The sequence below is a fragment of the Lissotriton helveticus genome, chromosome 1_1 (genome assembly GCF_964261635.1).
Source record: "Lissotriton helveticus chromosome 1_1, aLisHel1.1, whole genome shotgun sequence".
Lineage (NCBI taxonomy): Eukaryota > Metazoa > Chordata > Amphibia > Caudata > Salamandridae > Lissotriton > Lissotriton helveticus.
Window position 1 is genome coordinate 406,765,584 of NC_136057.1, and position 18,518 is coordinate 406,784,101.

At 45.3% G+C, this 18,518-nt stretch overlaps 1 protein-coding gene across 3 annotated transcripts in view; it reads left to right on the top strand.

Moving 5' to 3' along the window:
• Positions 1–18,518, top strand: part of CCDC91 (coiled-coil domain containing 91) — a 1,837,163-nt gene that overhangs the window by 1,381,450 nt on the left and 437,195 nt on the right. The window lies entirely within an intron of this gene.

The following is an 18,518-nucleotide window of genomic DNA, read 5'->3' on the forward strand; positions in this document are numbered from 1 at the left end:
CACCGCCTCCAAGTCATTCAAAACGCGGCGGTTCGGCTGCTGTTTAACATACCCAGAAGATCCAGCGTCCGTCAACCGCTCAGAGATCTTCATTGGCTCCCAGTGGCTCAAAGGATCCTATTCAAGATCCTTGCGTTAGCATACCGAGCACTACACCTAACAGGCCCAACCTATCTGAGAAAGAGGTTCTCCCTCTATGTCCCCAACCGCCCTCTCAGATCAAGCAGTCTTCACCAAATGACGGTTCCAAAGTTCAAATTTAGCAGGCTTGGTGGACAATCCATTTCTGTTAGAGCAGCGAGAGCTTGGAATACCCTGCCTCTGCAGCTGAGAACAGCCCCCTCCATCATGGCATTCAGGAAAGGCTTAAAAACCCACCTTTTTAACATCACTGCCTAATGGTTGTTTCTCCTTTGCATTTACTGTGATCTGTCCCCTTCTCTTCCGCGCCAGGATACTATACTATTTAGTAACAGAGCGCGCTACAAAAGCCTCTATAATAATAATAATAATAAACTGTGTGCTCCCTCTTCTGATTGGCAAACTAGTTTTGAAATTTTCGGGAGGATTCATCAAACGGTGCCAAAGTTATTGGCAAAACAAAAAACGCTTTTCCTATGGAAACTAATTCCTAACTATAACTACCTACTCACGACAGCCATTCTATTGAGACAAAGATACTTACCATGCGTTGTACAGCCCTCAGAATGCACACACCTACATATTAAAAACCGACATTTCCAAACACAATTATAAACTGGTTTGGAGATGTATTGGTTCGGACTCCAGAAATACTTAGTGGTGAAAGTAGCTGTTGTGGAGAGTTACCTGAGCAAGGTGCTAGGAAATTCAGACCTCTTAAAGCAGCATACCGTTTGTCAGACCTCACATCCTTGCAGCATCACTGGTTACCTGCTGCGATGGCCACATGTAAAAAGTGGAATGCCATTCATAATAGCCAATGTTAGTGGTAAGATGCAGGACACCAGGGCAAGTTGTAATATGCAGGAGGACACCAGAGCAGGAGGGTGGGTATGTTTTGACTAACTTGTAGTATTAGACGCAGTTAAAGTAAAAACCTCAGAAGTGAAACATCATGGATAATTGTGTGAAATACAAATATGACATTAGTTGTACCGGGTTAGTGCATTTTAAATACTGTATTGAGGTTTAATATGGGATGTTGTAAAAAGGTCCAGGTTAAAAACCTGCAATGGGAATCCCAGTCATGAGATGACAAGCGCATTTCAGAAGTCACACAAGCACACTAACTTATAGAGCACAGTTTGTTCTTCATGAGATTTTAATTGTAATTTTTTAGGGGGGATTTAAAAAAATATATAAATAGCAGGATCTTGGTACAAGGGTACTGGAGCACTTTCTAGGAGAACCACTTTAGATTATGTAAGGTCAGATTCATTTGTTTTTCTTTTTTAGGCAAACTGGTTCCCCATGTTTCAAAGTAGGTGGCTCAGGCTCTTGGACCACGTCTCCTTCCCTCATAAGCAGACCTAAAACAGAAAGAGATTGTGGGTGTTTTATTTTTGCATTTAAGAGGAGGCATTTCCATAACCATGTACGTCATGGTATTCCTATGGAAAATTGCAAAAACCTATTCAAAGTTTGTGTGCAAACATGCTGTCTCTTGTTTAATGCCAGGGGGAGCAGGGAGAGCGCTCTTTTACACTTGATCTCATTTTAAGTAAATAATCCCCATCCAATACGGATTGTTGTGGTTTAAAACCTAGTTTATTTCAGCCCAGGCCGCATTTCACAGTCCTCTGAAGATCATCACACGGGGAAACACAAAAGTATAAACACACCCAGTCCTAATACACACATAGAAATGACCAATGTATGAAAGAACACACTAGTAACCAACTCTGAGCCATGCTGGATACGTGCTGCACTGACACGCTGTCATCTGCACACTCCACCATTTCGATCAAACAAAACAGCAATTGAGGCCTGGCAAAGTTCACGAAGTGTGAATGATATTGGCGAATGCCGATTGTTATCTGCATGATGACACCACGCATGAAGGTGCTGTTGAGCCACCGTCTAGTACAGTTTTTTTTTTAAAAAACACAGCACAGAGCCTTCATCTGTTGATGGAGCAGGGTGGAAATTCTGATATACAGTGTGCCCTCTGCTGACAAGCTGGCAATACTTTTAATAAGCTCAAACTTCCTTATTGCTACAGCATTTTTTAAGTACACCATCTGAAGTAGAGGGAACTCTCTCACTTTCCTGTTCACACTGCTGAGAGTGGTAAAGGGTGTACAAAACATTGGTGGATGAAATGCTTGGATTAATCTCATCCACTGGTAGTCACTCGGGCTGCAACCCAATCCATTGTTATTTTGCACACTATGCCACCTCAGTTTGGGCCCAGCTATATGCAAATCAGTCTTGATCCTGCTCCAATAGGAACAGTCCAGCTCGAACTGCCAAGCCAGGCCTTTGTCCAACCTGTTCGGCCAAGTTGATTACTCTGCTCCCCAATAGAGGGAACAAAGTCCACCCCACACAAAAAGAGCCATTATTAGTGTTTGACCCAGTTACTGAATCTGATAGTTAACACACTGCACCTGGGCTTGGTCAGCCAGGCTCACTGAACAAAGGAGGAAGCCCAGACACATTGAGCCAACACAAGAGGGGCTCCCCTTTAAAGTTTTTGAGGGAAATGAACTGAAAGTGATGTCAGCAAGGGATGGAGCTGAGGCCCTCTAGGGGGCTCTTCACTGAGAAAACTTGACTTCGCCATTATTGATTGTCCCACAATGCTGTACAGGAGGGTAGTGACAGGGGTGGGCGGATGATATGGTATCCAAGAATTGGCAAAAAGTGCCCAGCATCTAGAGCTTTCCACCCCCACTCATAAGTCCTTACACAAAGGAGCGACTGGGTGCAAGACCGTGAACCTGGAAGGGGACATCAGAATGATCATGGACAGACAGAAGATAGAAGGAGACGCCAACTAATGCCCTGCTAGTGATTCTGTCTGCTGCTGACTTCCAGGGCTAGATAGATCTCTACAGGGTCAGTGTCCCTCTTTTACCCCCTGAGGAACAGTTGAGGGAAGGTCTGGACTCCAGAGGCAGTGGGCTCTGGAACTTGGGAGTGTGGGCAGTTAGGTGAGTGCTGTAGTGGCTGGTAGCAGAGGGGCTGCACAAGATGCCCCCACCAGTAGGAGAGACCATTGGAGCCAGGAGAGAAAAAGATTGATGCTGAAATCCAGTAAAACCAGTTCTCTGCAAAGTGTGCCCTTCAGAAGCCGGGAGAACTGTTGCAAATGTTTCTGGTGGCTAGAGCTCACCACCAGGAGGAAAACGAGCCCAAGATGATGAAAAACCACCCAACAGACCCTGAGTTAGGCGGCTCTCAAGATATGACTCCCAGGCACAATGCACGTGGCAATCTGCTGTGATTTCTCTTAGGGGTTAGCCGCCCATGCCGTAGGGTCAGAGCATCGTTCTTCTGCCTATTTCCATTGGAGAGTGGGGGGGAGGGGGAGTGCAGTGCTGGCCCCTCAGAGCAGATTTTCAGCCTGGTGACCCTATCCCCGAGCCCGGTGTACAATAGATTGGGGCTTGGGACCCCTTTCCCCAGACCCTGATGTGAGCAGGGGAAGGGGGAGTGCTGCCGTGCTCCCCAGTGGAGGTGTGTCAGCCTCCACCTCCCTGTGCCAGTGTCGGGGCGGCTGTTGGCCACTACATTGCACACACCCTGTTCAGAGAGAGAATGAGGATGCTGGCTCCTGTGCCAGCAACTAGGAGTCTTGGTTAGGCGGAAGCCGGATTGGGCATCCAGGAGAGGGCTCCCTGTGCTTCCCCCAACATGGTACAGCACCTGGGTGTCCACCATTTGTCAGCATGTGCACCCAGGATTTAAAAATGAAAAGGAAAACTTAAATTCAGCAGAAGCTGCTCATGAAATATGCAAGGCCCTAAGTGGGAGCGCCTCATAATACCCTGCAAGGGCATATTTGCCTAACATTTGGTGCTTGTGGTGTCCCAAAAAGGGGCAAAGTGCAGGAGCCCCAGTAACATTTACCAAGACTTGTTTGGAGGTTTGCAGGAGGGCCACATCCCCCCACAAGCCTATATTCATATTTGTCTAAGTTTCAGGGATAGTGAAACCACAACTCTTAGAACCTGTTCAGCTTTACTTAACCATTCCCGTTGCTGGGTCCTGGTGCTCTTCAGCTCACAAATGCAGGGATCCCTTGTGGCTTGCTTACTGGCTACATTATGTGCTCTGAAAGGTTAAAAGAAAGACTATGAAACTTGAAAATGATTTATTGACAATAACTTTCAAGGAACATTGCAATGGTTATATTAATGTTGAGTGCATTTAAATATGATTATTGATTTTATTGGTTTTTATTGAGGATTCCTAATACAAATATTGTTTTTGCTGATGTGGTGACTCCTGGACAAAGCCAATTGGCCTGCCTTATATTTTAATGTGGGGACCCCTTGACAGCGCCAATAGGCTTGCTTTATATTTTGATATAGTCACCCGCTTGACAAAGCCAAAAGGCCTGCTTTAATTAAAACACCACCCCCTTATATTGTGATGTTTCATCTGGTATAGATGCAGTGGTACTGCGATTATGATGTCACGACACACTATGGTTCAAATGTGATACATTGTTGTCACAAAAGGTATGTTCATTTGCCTGTTCTGTATATTCAGTAGTATGTGTATTATATGTACTTTTCCTTTTTTTTTTAAAAAAAAGCACTGACTGGACAATGATTTATTGAGTGTTGCCACTGAATGAAGACTACTGGCCCACACGATCTTGCTTGATAATTCATGGACTGCTCTGCTTCGCTACCCTGAGAGAGTCTAGTACTACAGTGGGGTACTTGGTTTCCAGTGGGACAATTGTTGATCCATTACTTGCACATGACTCACCTCCTGCTTAATTATTACCCCAATGTCTTACAGATATTGCTATAGACAAATACTGATCAGCTGTATATGTCATCTGTAGGATGCAGGAACAGATGAAAATATAGCTCTTTGCTTAAAGGGGTAACACAAAATACCTTCTTCAGTGTACAGAGTCAGGTGTGTCCCAGAGGTATTAGGAACAGCATTCTTAAAATTGATCCACATATATTGGAAATCTTTAGAGTGTCATATTATTCTTGTGACCCTCCTGTAGCTAAGTAGACTTTTGTTTTCAGATGGTAATCCCACTATCGAGTCTACCAGTTATTAATGTTGGTCTAAACAGAAACATACGGAGGTGGTCTTAGGTCTTAGGAGAAATAAGCAGTTATGTTAGATGAGGTTTTCAAAAGTTCATTTTATTGTAGTAAAAGAAATTCCTAGCAATTATTGAATCCAACACGTGTTTCATTTGTACAAATCTGTATTCAAACTTTCTCAAGGTGCAATGGCAGTATCGTAGTCAGACGGTCAGTGGCACACCGGATACTCCAAATGGGTGATGATCTATTCTGAACTAAAAACAATCCTGAGTTCAGACCCCAAGTCAAATAACATGTATAATAATGAGTGTAGAGCTATAGCACGTCTTCAAATATCAGTACCAACGGTTCCCTTTTTTAGGGGGAGGCCCACGAGGCCAAGGGAGAAGACGCCGAGGGAACCCAAGCACACTGGGGAGAGGATCAACACGAGGGAGCCCTGACGAGAAAATCGAAAGACCAGCAACCAGGGCCCAGCACGAGGTGAGCCTGGTTACCAACCTCTCGTCCCACAATCTAACACCAAACAAACAGAGAGTCTTGGAGAAAGGACTTGGGTTCGTTCCCACGGCCAGACTGGATAAATTCCAGCTACATTGCGAACTAGCGACATTCTTCCGAAAACTGAAACTTAAAGCCTTTTTTGAAAACTCTCCTCTTGACGCAACCCCGGAAGCTGAAGGGGACACCCTATTCAGAGTAAAGTCCACCTACATGCCGCCCCCCACTGCCATTCCACCAGAAATAACAGTATACGAACAAGCGGTATTCAGAGACATTGAAGAGCTCATTGAGGACCACACCTTTCAGAACACCACAACTGGAGAACTGAACACCACCTCTAGGACGTCCCAACATATCAGGCATTGGGTCCCTGCTGGAACCACTGTCACGCTACTGCGACTTCTTCCTCCAGCCCATGGTCAAAACTACCAACACCTATCTACAGGACACTAAGGACCTCCTCAGACTTCTAGACGGCCTAATATACAACCCCGAGACTTTGTTCCTAGTTAGTCTCGACGTGGAGAGACCCTACACGAGTCTCCCACAAGACGAAACCCTGAGAGTCCTCGAAATCGCCCTGGAGAAAACAGAATGGCAATACCGCACATCAATCAAATTTATTTGGGACTGTGCAAAACTCGCATTAAAAGACAACTTGTTCGAGTTTGAAGGCCAACTATACCTCCATAAATACGGTACTTAACGGGCCTGTACGTACACCACTTTGAAACTCAATTAATTTTTTCAGACAATGAGTCACGAATCCCTGAAATCAAACTTTACAAACGCTACATAGACGATATCTTACTCATCTGGGAAGGCAGCACTGAGTCACTCATCACATTCCGCCAATGGCTTAACACTTGCGATCACAACCTCAAATTTACTCACAGCTTCCACCCGCAAAAAACAACATTTCTAGACCTCGACATCAAGGCCGAAGGAGGCTACTTGAAAAGCAAAACACACTTTAAACCTACTTCACGTAATTCACTGCTACACTTCTCCAGTTTTCACCCCAGGCCTTTGAGGGAGAACCTCCACTATGGGCAATACTTTCCTCTTCGGAGAAACTGCAACAATGTTACAGACTACAAAGAGCAAGCCAATGATTTGAGCAAGAAACTCAGAGACCGTGGGTACCCCAGACAGATCACCAAAAAAGCGAGAAAACGAGCTCGAAACCAAAATCGCGAGGGGCTGATTGAGGTACACGCACGTGGAGCCAGACCTATGCCCCTAACATGCGTTACCTCTTTCAACGCAGTTTCCAATCAAGTCTCCACCATAATAAAAAAGCATTGGAAGATCATCGGGACAGGAAACCTCAAATGGGACCCACCCCTCATTTCGCACAAAAAACGAAATCCATTAAATATACCAATGTCTCCACAAGACCAACACCTATCCAGAGAAAAGAGAACACTGTACTTAATGCATAGGGCCTTCCGAAAGTCGTGGGCCATTTTGCGTGTGGCAACTGCAGCGCATACCACCTCACAAGCACCACAGCGCACGTGATATACTGCATAGTATGCCCCTGCAACCTTACCTACATAGGGTCATCCAACAGGAAAGTCAGAACACGCATATGCAAACACCAAAGTACCATACGGTGTAAAAAGAACACAACCAAAATGACCAACCATTTCCTGGAAGTAGGACACACGACCATGAGCTGGGTCATCATTGAAGCCATGGACCCCAACGTGCCTAATATCCAACAACAGTTACTGCTCAAAGAACAGAGATGGATTTACCGTCTTTCCAGCCATAAAACTGCCCTTAATGACAATATCCCGGTGAACAGCGTCAGCAGACGCTAAAACCAAAAACACCTGTCCCATACTCCAAGGCATCCCTCTGCATCTCTTGTGCCACCACACTAGCACGACACTGTGGTCCCCCACGCCATTTGCCTTACCACCACAGTAACGTGACATACTCCTAGAGTATAATGTCCAAAATCTACACTTCTGTAGTGCCTATGTACCCTAGAGACCATTTGGTCCCCAGCACCACTCTACTTTGCAACTGGACTAGTGTAACTATGAGCTTACCACTCAGATATACTTCTGCTGCACCGCAACACAGGACATTTGCCCTGTATACCCACCCCGTGGTCTCTCCCTACTATCACGTTTCTGAACATTACAGCCATTGGGTGTTACACGCTCCCCAAAGAGTCCCAGCCTCCACAAGTGCTGACTCTTAACCTTTTTAATTTTTATTAATTTAGCACGCACATTATTGGCATCTTACACCTAGTCCAAGCATTATCCAGCACTCTACCCCTCTCCAAGATGGCCGCCTCAGTAGACTCTACACCTCAGGCCATCAGCGCATGTCCGCGCATGCGCGATCTATCAGGATCCCGAGTCACGATCATTCCCGGAAGTGCCCCTTCGCACGTACTAGATCTGCAGCGCTGACTATTTAAACTACAGACTTCGGCACACAGGCACCAGCCGGGACCACGGGGGACCACAGATAGGTTTGCAGCAGAGAACACATTTCTCCCAAATAAGGCCTTGTGTAAAATCTGACGCTGCACCGCAAGTGAACTTATCGCCCTGATATAGCTCACAGCAGCGCTCTTACTTTAAATTCCAGATTGGACCCAAGATGTGCCTCTTCACGAGCCCCGATTTCTGCTTAAAACCTTTTAGCATTGTAAATATTGGTGCATGCTTTTTAACTTTTTTACTTCTCATCTATTCTTCAGGTAGCACTGTAGCACACACCACACCAATTGCGGTCTCTTTACGAGACTTTTCGGGGCATTGTTTGGGTGTCTCATTCCTTCACTCAAATGCATGCCATCAATAACAGCACGCATCGCGCCACGGACCGCTGGGTTCTCTCCCCAGTAGCCCTTCAGCACGCACCTGTGCCACAATCTCTATCACACACCCCGTGCACCAATGGCACAGCCAGACCTCCTGGATATATAGAAAACGCAGCCGCAAGTGTACAGATTCACACACAGCGCTCCACTGGCACAACCACTGCTTCCAGTATAGAAGGAAAACACAGCCATTGCTCTATATTCTAATTGGTACAGGCATGCAACACAGTATCCGTGCATTACCATTCTGCTTGAGCCAGATTTTAGTCACCATATGGCCTTCCAAGATGACACATGCATGACGCTGTAATGAATGTTGAAGATTGCATTTTATGTTGCGAAACCATATATGTTTTGTATTATCTTTTCCTCCCCACAGGAACTTTTTGCTTCTCCAAAGTGTCTGTGAGTACGCCAACATTTTTCTTTTCCACACACCTTAGTGAGTGTGTAGGAATAACACTGTTTTTTCCACGTGGCAACCTTCACCTTTCGCCACTCACTTTTCACCGATCTGGTCCTGAAGAAAGCCCCATTAATTACACAGAGGGGGCTGAAACATGTAGACCGCCACACATAAGACAACTCATAGGAAAATTACTCTTTCAGTAGTTGCACCACACATATTTTAAACGATACCCTGGGCCGCCAATATTAAAATACAAAGGCAAGGATTCCCAGAGGTATTTTTAACTGTAATTTATTCACATCACATTGTTGCACCCACACCTGCTCCGCTGTAATCAGGCGTCGTAGCACAACCAGGTGGCACTCGGTCGCCTGGTTGGGACCCCGATGATGAAGCATGACACTGGCATCTTTGCGTGGTTTCCCCTATCCTTTTGCCTCTACCTCCTGTATTTTTGATGCTGTGCTGGATTTCGTTTTTTGCTGGTTTAGATGCTTTGGACACTCTGCCACTGCTGATCAGTGCCAGAGTGTAAGTGCTCCCTATGTAAATTAGTATTATGATTGGATATACATGATTGGCATATTTGTATCACCATGAAGTCCCTAGTAAAATGCACTGGGTGGGCCAGGGCTGGTGATGACAAATGCTACTAGTGGGCCTGCAGCACTGATTCTGCCACCCACATGAGTAGCCCTAAAATGGTGTCTCAGGCCTGCCAGCGCAGTGCCTGTGTGCAGTCTGTGAACTGCCATGCCCTCCTGGTCAGTGTCCCCACTGACCAGGCCTAACCCTTCCCTTTTTGTGCACATTGGTAACCCCTATGGAAGGCCCAAGGTACCCCCCTGGGCAGGGTGCAGTGTGTGTGAAAGGTAGAGCATGTACTGGTGCAGGTGACCTGCTCTGGTAGTGAATTACAGCCATTTTCGTTTTTCACTATTGTAAGGCTATCTTGCTCCATAGATTAACATCGGGGATGCTGGCTACAGTGGCTACCAGCATTTCTTCTCATAGGAACAAGATAGGACATAAGAGTCTAGTATCCCTGAACTCAGAATTTAATAACACATCTTTTAGGAAAGGTTGTTTTTAAATCCTGTGTTTGAGAACAGCACTTTTATAAAGTAGCTGTTCTCTTGTCTAACCCTTCTGTGTGCCTTGACCTGTTTGTGTGTTGACTGTCTGGTTTGAGAGTGACAGGGGCTGGGGATTCCCCAGGAGGCTGGCTGAGTCAGCCCTAGGCTGAATGACTGCATTTGTAACTTGAGTGGTGGGAGGAGATAGCACCTGGGCCTGAATAGGGCTGTGCCTGCCTTCCACAATGCTGGCTTCACCTCCTGCTGGGCGGCTGACGACCCTGCCCCTCACTCTGCAAGGAAAGGAGAAGCCAGGAAAACAAAGTGCTCAAGAAACACCCAGAACTGGTTCAGACCGGGCTGAGAGCCCTCCTGCATAAAGGGATCAAAGACTTCTTGGGTTATAACTACAGGACCCCTGACAACAGGAAATCAGATCATCCTGGAATCAAGAAAGAACCTCTGCCAAGGAGAAAGCTAAAACTGAAGAAGGAAGATTGTCCAGCTGTTGCTCTGCTGGATTGCCCTGCTGTTGGTTTGCTGCCAAGGAGGGGGGAAGGACTTTGCTTTGTGCTGTGTCCCCTTGCTTGAAGGAATCTCCAAGAGCCTGAGAAGAGCTGGCTCCTTGGTCTGAAGTCCCAGGAACAAAAGGACTTCACCCCCAGCCTCCCCTGAGCTCTACTGAGAGAGTTCTGTCCTTCCTGGAGTGCTTGGCCCATGTGTGGTGCCTCTGGAAGTTGTACCTGTGTTGGGAAGCTGGAAACTAAGCTTGAGAGACTTTGCTAAAGAAAAGTTATCGCATCGCTCGCTGCGGAGCACATCCCCGACAGTGCGAGAAGATTCCCGCCGCTACGAAGGTCGAGATCGTCGCAGTGCCTGTTGCCGCTGTCAGAGCCGTCGCATTCTTCGTTTGCGGGACGCACCCGATCGGTGCGGGAAGTCTAACATCGCTGCGAGTGTTGTCGCAGAGCCTGTCGTCGCTGGGTGAGATTGCCGCACCGCCTGCTTGCAGACTGCATCACGTCGCTGCGAGAGTCATCGCTGAAGCCAACGCATCGAGGAGCTGCGAGAGAGAAGATCATCGCTGGTCCGCGCATCGTCGCCCCGGAGATTGCCGCACCTCCAAAGATCGCCACGTCGTGCCTTTGCGAGAACAAACTTCCTACGGAACCTACGCACCGGAATCCATACAAGTGGCCTTCCTCCCCATACAGACCGGATTCGTCGCAACACGCCCGCTGCTGCAGCGGGACTTTCGCAAACGCCTCCCCAGGGTCTCGGGAGCAATGCATCGCTTGTTTTCCACCGCATCAGCTTCTGCTTTTGGAACTCTGTCGCAACTAAAGGTACTGTGAGCTAAACGTGACGCAACTGTGAACTTTTCACGTAACTGTGGATTATTTTATCGCAACCTACAGAATTTTATCGCAACCTAAAGAACTTTATCACAACCTGAAGAATTTTTATCGCAACCTTAAGAACTCTTTTGAAACCATGAACTGTGTATGTTGGATTTTTGTCGTTTTGGTCTTGTGTAGTTTAGATTAAATACCTTTATTTTTCTAAACTGTTGTGGAGTCAGTTTGTGGTGTTTTCACTGTGTTACTGTGAGTGTTGGTACAAATACTTTACACATTACCTCTGGTTAGCCTAGACTGCTTGTGCCAAGCTACCTAGAGGGTGAGCACGGGTTATCTCAGAGGGTTTCCTCCTTACCCTGACTAGAAGCAAGGATCCCTATTTGGACAGTGGTACCTACCCCTGCCAACTAGAGACCCCCATTTCTAACAGACACCAACCAGGTTGGTGTGTGAGGGGTCTTTTAATAGAAACTAGTGGGTCCTAATTCAGGCCACAAAAACAGTGACTAAAATAATTACACACACATAGTGGGCCGTCCACATTGTTTAAACACAGTTCTCTAGTTGGCATGGGTTTGCACCTTTGTCCAGTAGGGACCCTTCTTCCTAGTCTGGGTAAGGGGGATACACTTCTAAAATAACCCCTGCTCACACCTGTGGTAGCTTTGCACAAGCAGACAGGCTTATCTCAGAGGCAGTGTGTAAAGCATTTGTGCACACATTCAGTAATACAGTGAAAACACTACAAATGGACACCACACCAGTCTAGAAAAATAAGAAATCTTTATCTACACCTAACCAGACCAAAACAACAAAAATCCACTCTACAGTAATCAAAACATGACTTTCAAAAGGTAGAATCAGTTTTGTCCATAGTAAACTATAGATGCAACACTTTCAACACAAAGTACCTGGAATGCATCGCGCACAGAAAAAAAGGGTCACAGGGAAGGTGATGCGTCGGTTCCTTACAAAGAGGGAAGGGGATTGGGAGGTGATGTGTCGGTTCTTTACTGCTGCACAGGGGTGGTGATGCATCTGTTTCTTCCCGGAGACGAGGTGATGTATCAGTTTCTTACTGCGTGGGGACGTGATGCGTCGGTTTCTTACTGCGTCCCCAACGGTAAACACCCATTACAACGCATTTTTTACAACGCACTACCATTACAACGGAACTTTTACAACGCAAATACTATTACAACGCATTTATTTACAACGCATGTTTTTACAACGCAGGTACTTTTACAACGCATACCATTACAACGTAAGTATTGGTAAGTATATAATTATATTTAAAATGTTATATGTTAGGTTTTTTTAAAGGGGTATTTTTAGGGTTCAGGGTCAGTTTTGGGTAAAGGGGTATTTTTAGGGTTCAGGGTCAGTTTTGGGTTTTTGGGTAAAGGGGTATTTTTAGGGTTCAGGGTCAGTTTTGGGTTTTTGGGTAAAAGGGTATTTTTAGGGTTCAGGGTCAGTTTTGGGTTTTTGGGTAAAGGGGTATTTTTAGGGTTCAGGGTCAGTTTTGGGTTTTTGGGTAAAGGGGTATTTTTAGGGTTCAGGGTCAGTTTTCAGTTTTTGGGTAAAGGGGTATTTTTAGGGTTTAGGGTCAGTTTTCAGTTTTTGGGTAAAGGGGTATTTTTAGGGTTCAGGGTCAGTTTTCAGTTTTTGGGTAAAGGGGTATTTTTAGGGTTTAGGGTAAGTTTTCAGTTTTTGGGTAAAGGGGTATTTTTAGGGTTCAGGGTCAGTTTTCAGTTTTTGGGTAAAGGGGTATTTTTAGGGTTCAGGGTCAGTTTTCAGTTTTTGGGTAAAGGGGTATTTTTAGGGTTTAGGGTCAGTTTTCAGTTTTTGGGTAAAGGGGTATTTTTTGGGTTCAGGGTCAGTTTTGGGTTTTTGGGTAAAAGGGTATTTTTAGGGTTCAGGGTCAGTTTTGGGTTTTTGGGTAAAGGGGTATTTTTAGGGTTCAGGGTCAGTTTTGGGAATTTTAGATAAAGGGGTACAAGAAAAAAATAAAATAAAAATAAATATAAATTAAATTAATTAAATAAAATAAAATTTAATTAAATTAAATTAAATACAATTACATTAAATAAAAATAATTTTAAATAATATACAATTAAAAAAATTATATATACTTACCAATACTTACGTTGTAATGGTATGCGTTGTAAAGGTACCTGCGTTGTAAAAAAATGCGTTGTAAATACATGCGTTGTAATAGTATTTGCGTTGTAAAAGTCCAGTTGTAACGGTATGTGTTGTAAAAGTATGCGTTTTAACGTCATACATCCGTCCCCAACGATGTGACAGACCTGGTGCCTCGATGCGATGCATGACGATCCGGAATGATGCTTGAGTTCTTGCAGCCGCACAACAGGAATTGCGCGGAATCAGTGCGGTGATCTCGGACTTCAGAAATCGGTGCACCCGTGTGGTGATTTCTCCGCTGGCAGGCGCTGCGGCAGTTTCTTGCCGTTGCTTCGGAAACAGGTATGGAGGCGTCGTGCATCCTGTCGCTGAGTTACTTTTCCAGCTCCCAACAGCCAGAACAACCTCAAGAGACCTAGAGCAGCTACAGGCACCTCTTGGCTGGTGAGAACTCCCAGCAAGGACGTTCAAGGGAGCTGGGGTGAAGTCTTTGAGTCCCTGAGACTTCCGAACAGGAGGCAAGCTCTTCTTCAAACCCTTGGAAATCTTCCTCAAGCAGGGGACACAGCACACAGCAAAGTCCTTTCCCTTTCCTTGGCAGAAAGTAGCCACTGCAGGCCAACCCCTGACAGCAAACAGCACTGGGGCAGTATTCCTCCTCAGTTTCTCAAGCTCTTCTCCTTGGCAAATGTTCCTCTTGATTCCCTGAAATGATCTTTGAAGTCTTTTCTATCACTGAAATTCCAACATGAGGCAAGCTCAACTTCAAGCCCTTGGTGAAAACGCTAAAAGTAGGATTATGAAAGCACAGTCCAGGCCTTTCCCTGCCCAAGACAGAAGCAACCTCTGTAGGCCATCCCCAACAGCACACAGCACAGGGGAAGTAATCCTCCTCCAGCTTTCCCGGTTCTTCTTCCTGGCAGGTTCCTTAGTTGAGCAGTAATCTAAAGTTCAGGGGTCTGAGCCCCACTTTTTATAGCACAAATTCATTTGTTCTCTGGAAGTAGAGAAGCTCTTTGCCCAGCCAAAACTAGTTCTGTCCTCTCTGGTGCAGCTGCCTGGAAGGAGGTGAAGACAGCATTGTCCAAGGCAGACCAGGTCCATTCAGGTGTGAAAGAAATCTCCTCTCCCTACTCTGAATGCAGCCCAGGTCTATTCTGCTCAGCCCTGACTCATTCAGGAAAGGCAGGACTCACATCGACCTCCAACCCCCTGGTGGCTGTCTGAGAGAATGCACATCCCCCGCCCCTGTCACTACAAAGCCAGTCAATCCACAAACCAGCAAAGGCACACGGGATGGCTAAGCAAGAAAATACCTACTTTCTAAAAGTGGTATTTTCAAACACACAATATAGAAATCATCTTTACTAAAAGATGCATTTGTATATTCTGAGTTCAGGCGTACTAAACTCTATTTTCCAATCTTGTTCCCATGGACAGTTATATATATCACATTTTATAAGTTAATTCCCCATGGGACCTTGCAATAGTGAAAAACGAAATTGACAGCATTTTAACTATCAGGACATGCCACACACATCAGGGCATGTTTTACCTTTCATATACACTGCATCCTGCCCACAGGGGTACCATGGGCCTACCTTTGGGGTGACTCACGTGTAAGAAAAGAGAAGGTTAGGGCCTGGCAAGTGGGTGCACTTGCCAAGTCGACATGGCAGTAACAAACTGCGCACAGACACTGCAGTGGCAGGTCGGAGTTACATTTACAGGATGCTCATGTGGGTGGCACAATCAGTGCTGCAGGTCCACAAGCAGCATTTGATTTACAGGCCCTGGGCACACACCATGCACTGTGCTAGGGACTTATTATGCTAATCATGGAAAGACTGATCCATAAATACAATTTACAGGGAGAGCATATGCACTTTAGCGCTGATCAGCAGTGGTAAAGTGCCCAGTGTCATAAATCCAACAAAAACAGGCCAGAAAAAGGAAGCAAAAAAGCAAAAAGTCAGGGATAAAAACCCGCTGAAAAAGCCAAGTCTAGCAGGGAGATATTAGAATTCTCTTGAATTTGGAGGCCTGCTAGGCTGCAGGTCGAGAGTAATGTAGCGAGGCAGGAAGTGGATGTATACTGGTAACGCATTACAGAAAATTTGGCGGTCATGTCTGCTGTTGAAAAAGAGTTAAGATTGTGATAGTGATAATATATATTGAATAGCGCTCTCAAATGTAACAAAAAGGTAAGTGTGAATTTTTGGGCCAAGCGACAGCAACGTGGATACACTGTGCACCTAATAGTAACAAATAGGCATTTGGGCATAAACTTGAAAATATGTTTGTCTAATGTATTTCTGAATGCATGTTTAGTATTAGTAATCTTTGGGGGAAAGCTATGGTTTAAGAAAAAGACATTTTAAAATGCTTTACTACTCAGTATGATTATGGTCTGGCTTGACAATGCAGCTGTTGCAGAACCACCAGGAGAGGGGCTTTGGCTTCGCCCACATGTTAGGAACCAAGAGTATGTTTTGATAGGGCAAAGGTTGTGTGCTTCCACACACAAGTGCTCGGCTTCCACACAGCGGTGAAAATTTTGTTTATTTATCGATATTCCTGAGGGTAAACTTTCTCTGGCAACACATGACTAAGTGTATTAGATATCCAGGTAATTTATGATGTTTTTCTCGGGCAGCAGCACTGATAAAAGGAGGGCAGTCATTAACCTACATCAGGGACGGACTGGTCATAGCGGTCACTGGGCATTTTCCTGGTGGGTTGGAAGGGTGGGGGCTGGTTTTGGACCGACGGGCGATGTATTTGGTACAGAGGCCCGGTTTTGCAGCAGTGCTGCAATATTGGCCCCTTGTACCAAAAGCAAAATCAGTGTATCCCACATCACCCCTTGCCCTCCTGCTGCCCTCCGCTTCCCTCTACCCCCTTCCCCTCGCCATGGGCAGTCCAACTTAATTGCCAGTGCTGGTTTGCGTTCCCAGTCCAGATTTGACATACTTGGAGTTTTAGGTCTCTGTTGACCATTCAACGAATATTATTGTGCAGTTCTTTGCTTTCACACAAATTCATATCCATTCCCATGTTATCAACTTGTAATGCTTCATGTTACCATACAACATTCTGTTAAAGCCAAACCTATTGGCATTGCCAATTCTTGTTGTGGGATTAGTAAGTGAGTCATAAGTAGATTTACAATATAGTAGACGTTAGTGGTGTGTGAAGGTGAAGATGCAGTTACTGTGTTGTTGCTATTGCGTTTCCCTGCTTCAACTCAGTCCTAGGACAGCCATGAGTGACAGTGAGGAAACACAGTTTTCTGAAGCCTGATGTCCCACCTATGTTAGGTGGGGCAATCACCTGTCGGCATGGGGCCAGGAAAATGAAACTTAATTTTTGAGAAGACGGGGAACATCACGTCTTTCGTAATTGTTGGACCTTGTGGCTATAGAGTTTCACTTTGCCTACCCTTAGTATATTCCACTTATTCCTTCTACTACAAGCATTTGTGAATTGCTATCAACTACTTTTAAATGTTTGACTTGGTATTTATGTAATCAGTCTTATGTAGTTCTCGAGAAAGACATACTTAAGGAATTTTTTTTTCTAAATCATATTTCACAAATGTCTTTTACATTTTCCCACCTGAATGACACTGTAAGGCTGTCCAGTCTGTTCCAGCAAATGTCCTTCATGTTGAAGAAATTCCCTGCAGTCCTTTTTTTCCCGGGATTTTGTTATTCCCTTTCATGGGGTGTTAACAGGCAAATACCCTTTACCCTATTCTCATTCCTTGCTGTCTTTGGTCTCTTTGTGTTGTTTTCTTCCCTCCTCTCTGTATCCCTCTACCACGACCCCTTTCTTCCTCCACTGTTTGTTGTCTTTGCACGAGTCCTCCGCTAAGCTTATAGCCTACTAACTCTGGCCCTTAGTGCATCTACTCCTTATGATACAAATTTACCTGCACTTCTGCGTATACCCTTATCCTACATATATGCTTTTGCCTTTATTACAACCCATACATTAGCACCTCAATAGGTCTATAACGTAATGCCTCTACGCTTATCTGTGCCTTAGTATATTTTTCATTTCCAGACCTTTGTACATCAATACCTGCCTATATCCTAGTACCTCTAACCCAATAAATATATCTTAAAATCTACTGAGACCTAAATCCCATTACCCCTACTTCTGTGTACATGCTGGTACCACTATAGCTTAGTTGGAGGAAGCTGCTATCAGCTCTGAGAGCATCACTTGCCTTTGCAGCCCAGATCATGGTGAAAGCTGGCATAGGTGCAGCAAGGAACGTGGAAATGTGGGAGATATGTATGTGCTCCCCTCCTAGTAGGATTTATTTAACAGGAAAGTGTTGATGGAAATGTGGTTGTTGGGATTGAAACAACTCTGAGTTTAAGGGGCGGGGCAAGGAAGCAAAAACTTCACGCAATAAAGATTACAAGTATGTTAGATGTGCAGGAGACAATAGAGGTAGTGGTAATGGTATTGGTAAGTTCATATGGCTATGTCTGAACTAGGGTGATGTGGTGAGCAAAATAACAATGGATTAAAAGCGAGATCTGTGACTAGGGGTGAATGTTTTGCCAATGTGCAACATTCCGTCCATCACCTTGTGTGTTTTTCTGTTCGCCCTATGTGGGAAGGGTATGCCCAGACGTGGGTCCCATGCTCACTACCCCACTGGAGTCAAGCTATCCTGGCTGATGACGGCTGATAGCCAGAAACCGGTCCTAGGATGCTTGATTCAAGTCCAGGGAAGACATGGCTTGGCAGTTCGGACTGGACTGTTCCCATGAGGCACAGGGTCAAGACTGATTTGCATATGGCCATGTCTGAACTGGGGTGGCGTGGTGAGCAAAATAACGATGGATTAAACCCAGATCTGTGACTGGAGGTGAATGTTTTGCCAATGTGCAACATTCCATCCATCACCTTGTGTGTTTTGATGTT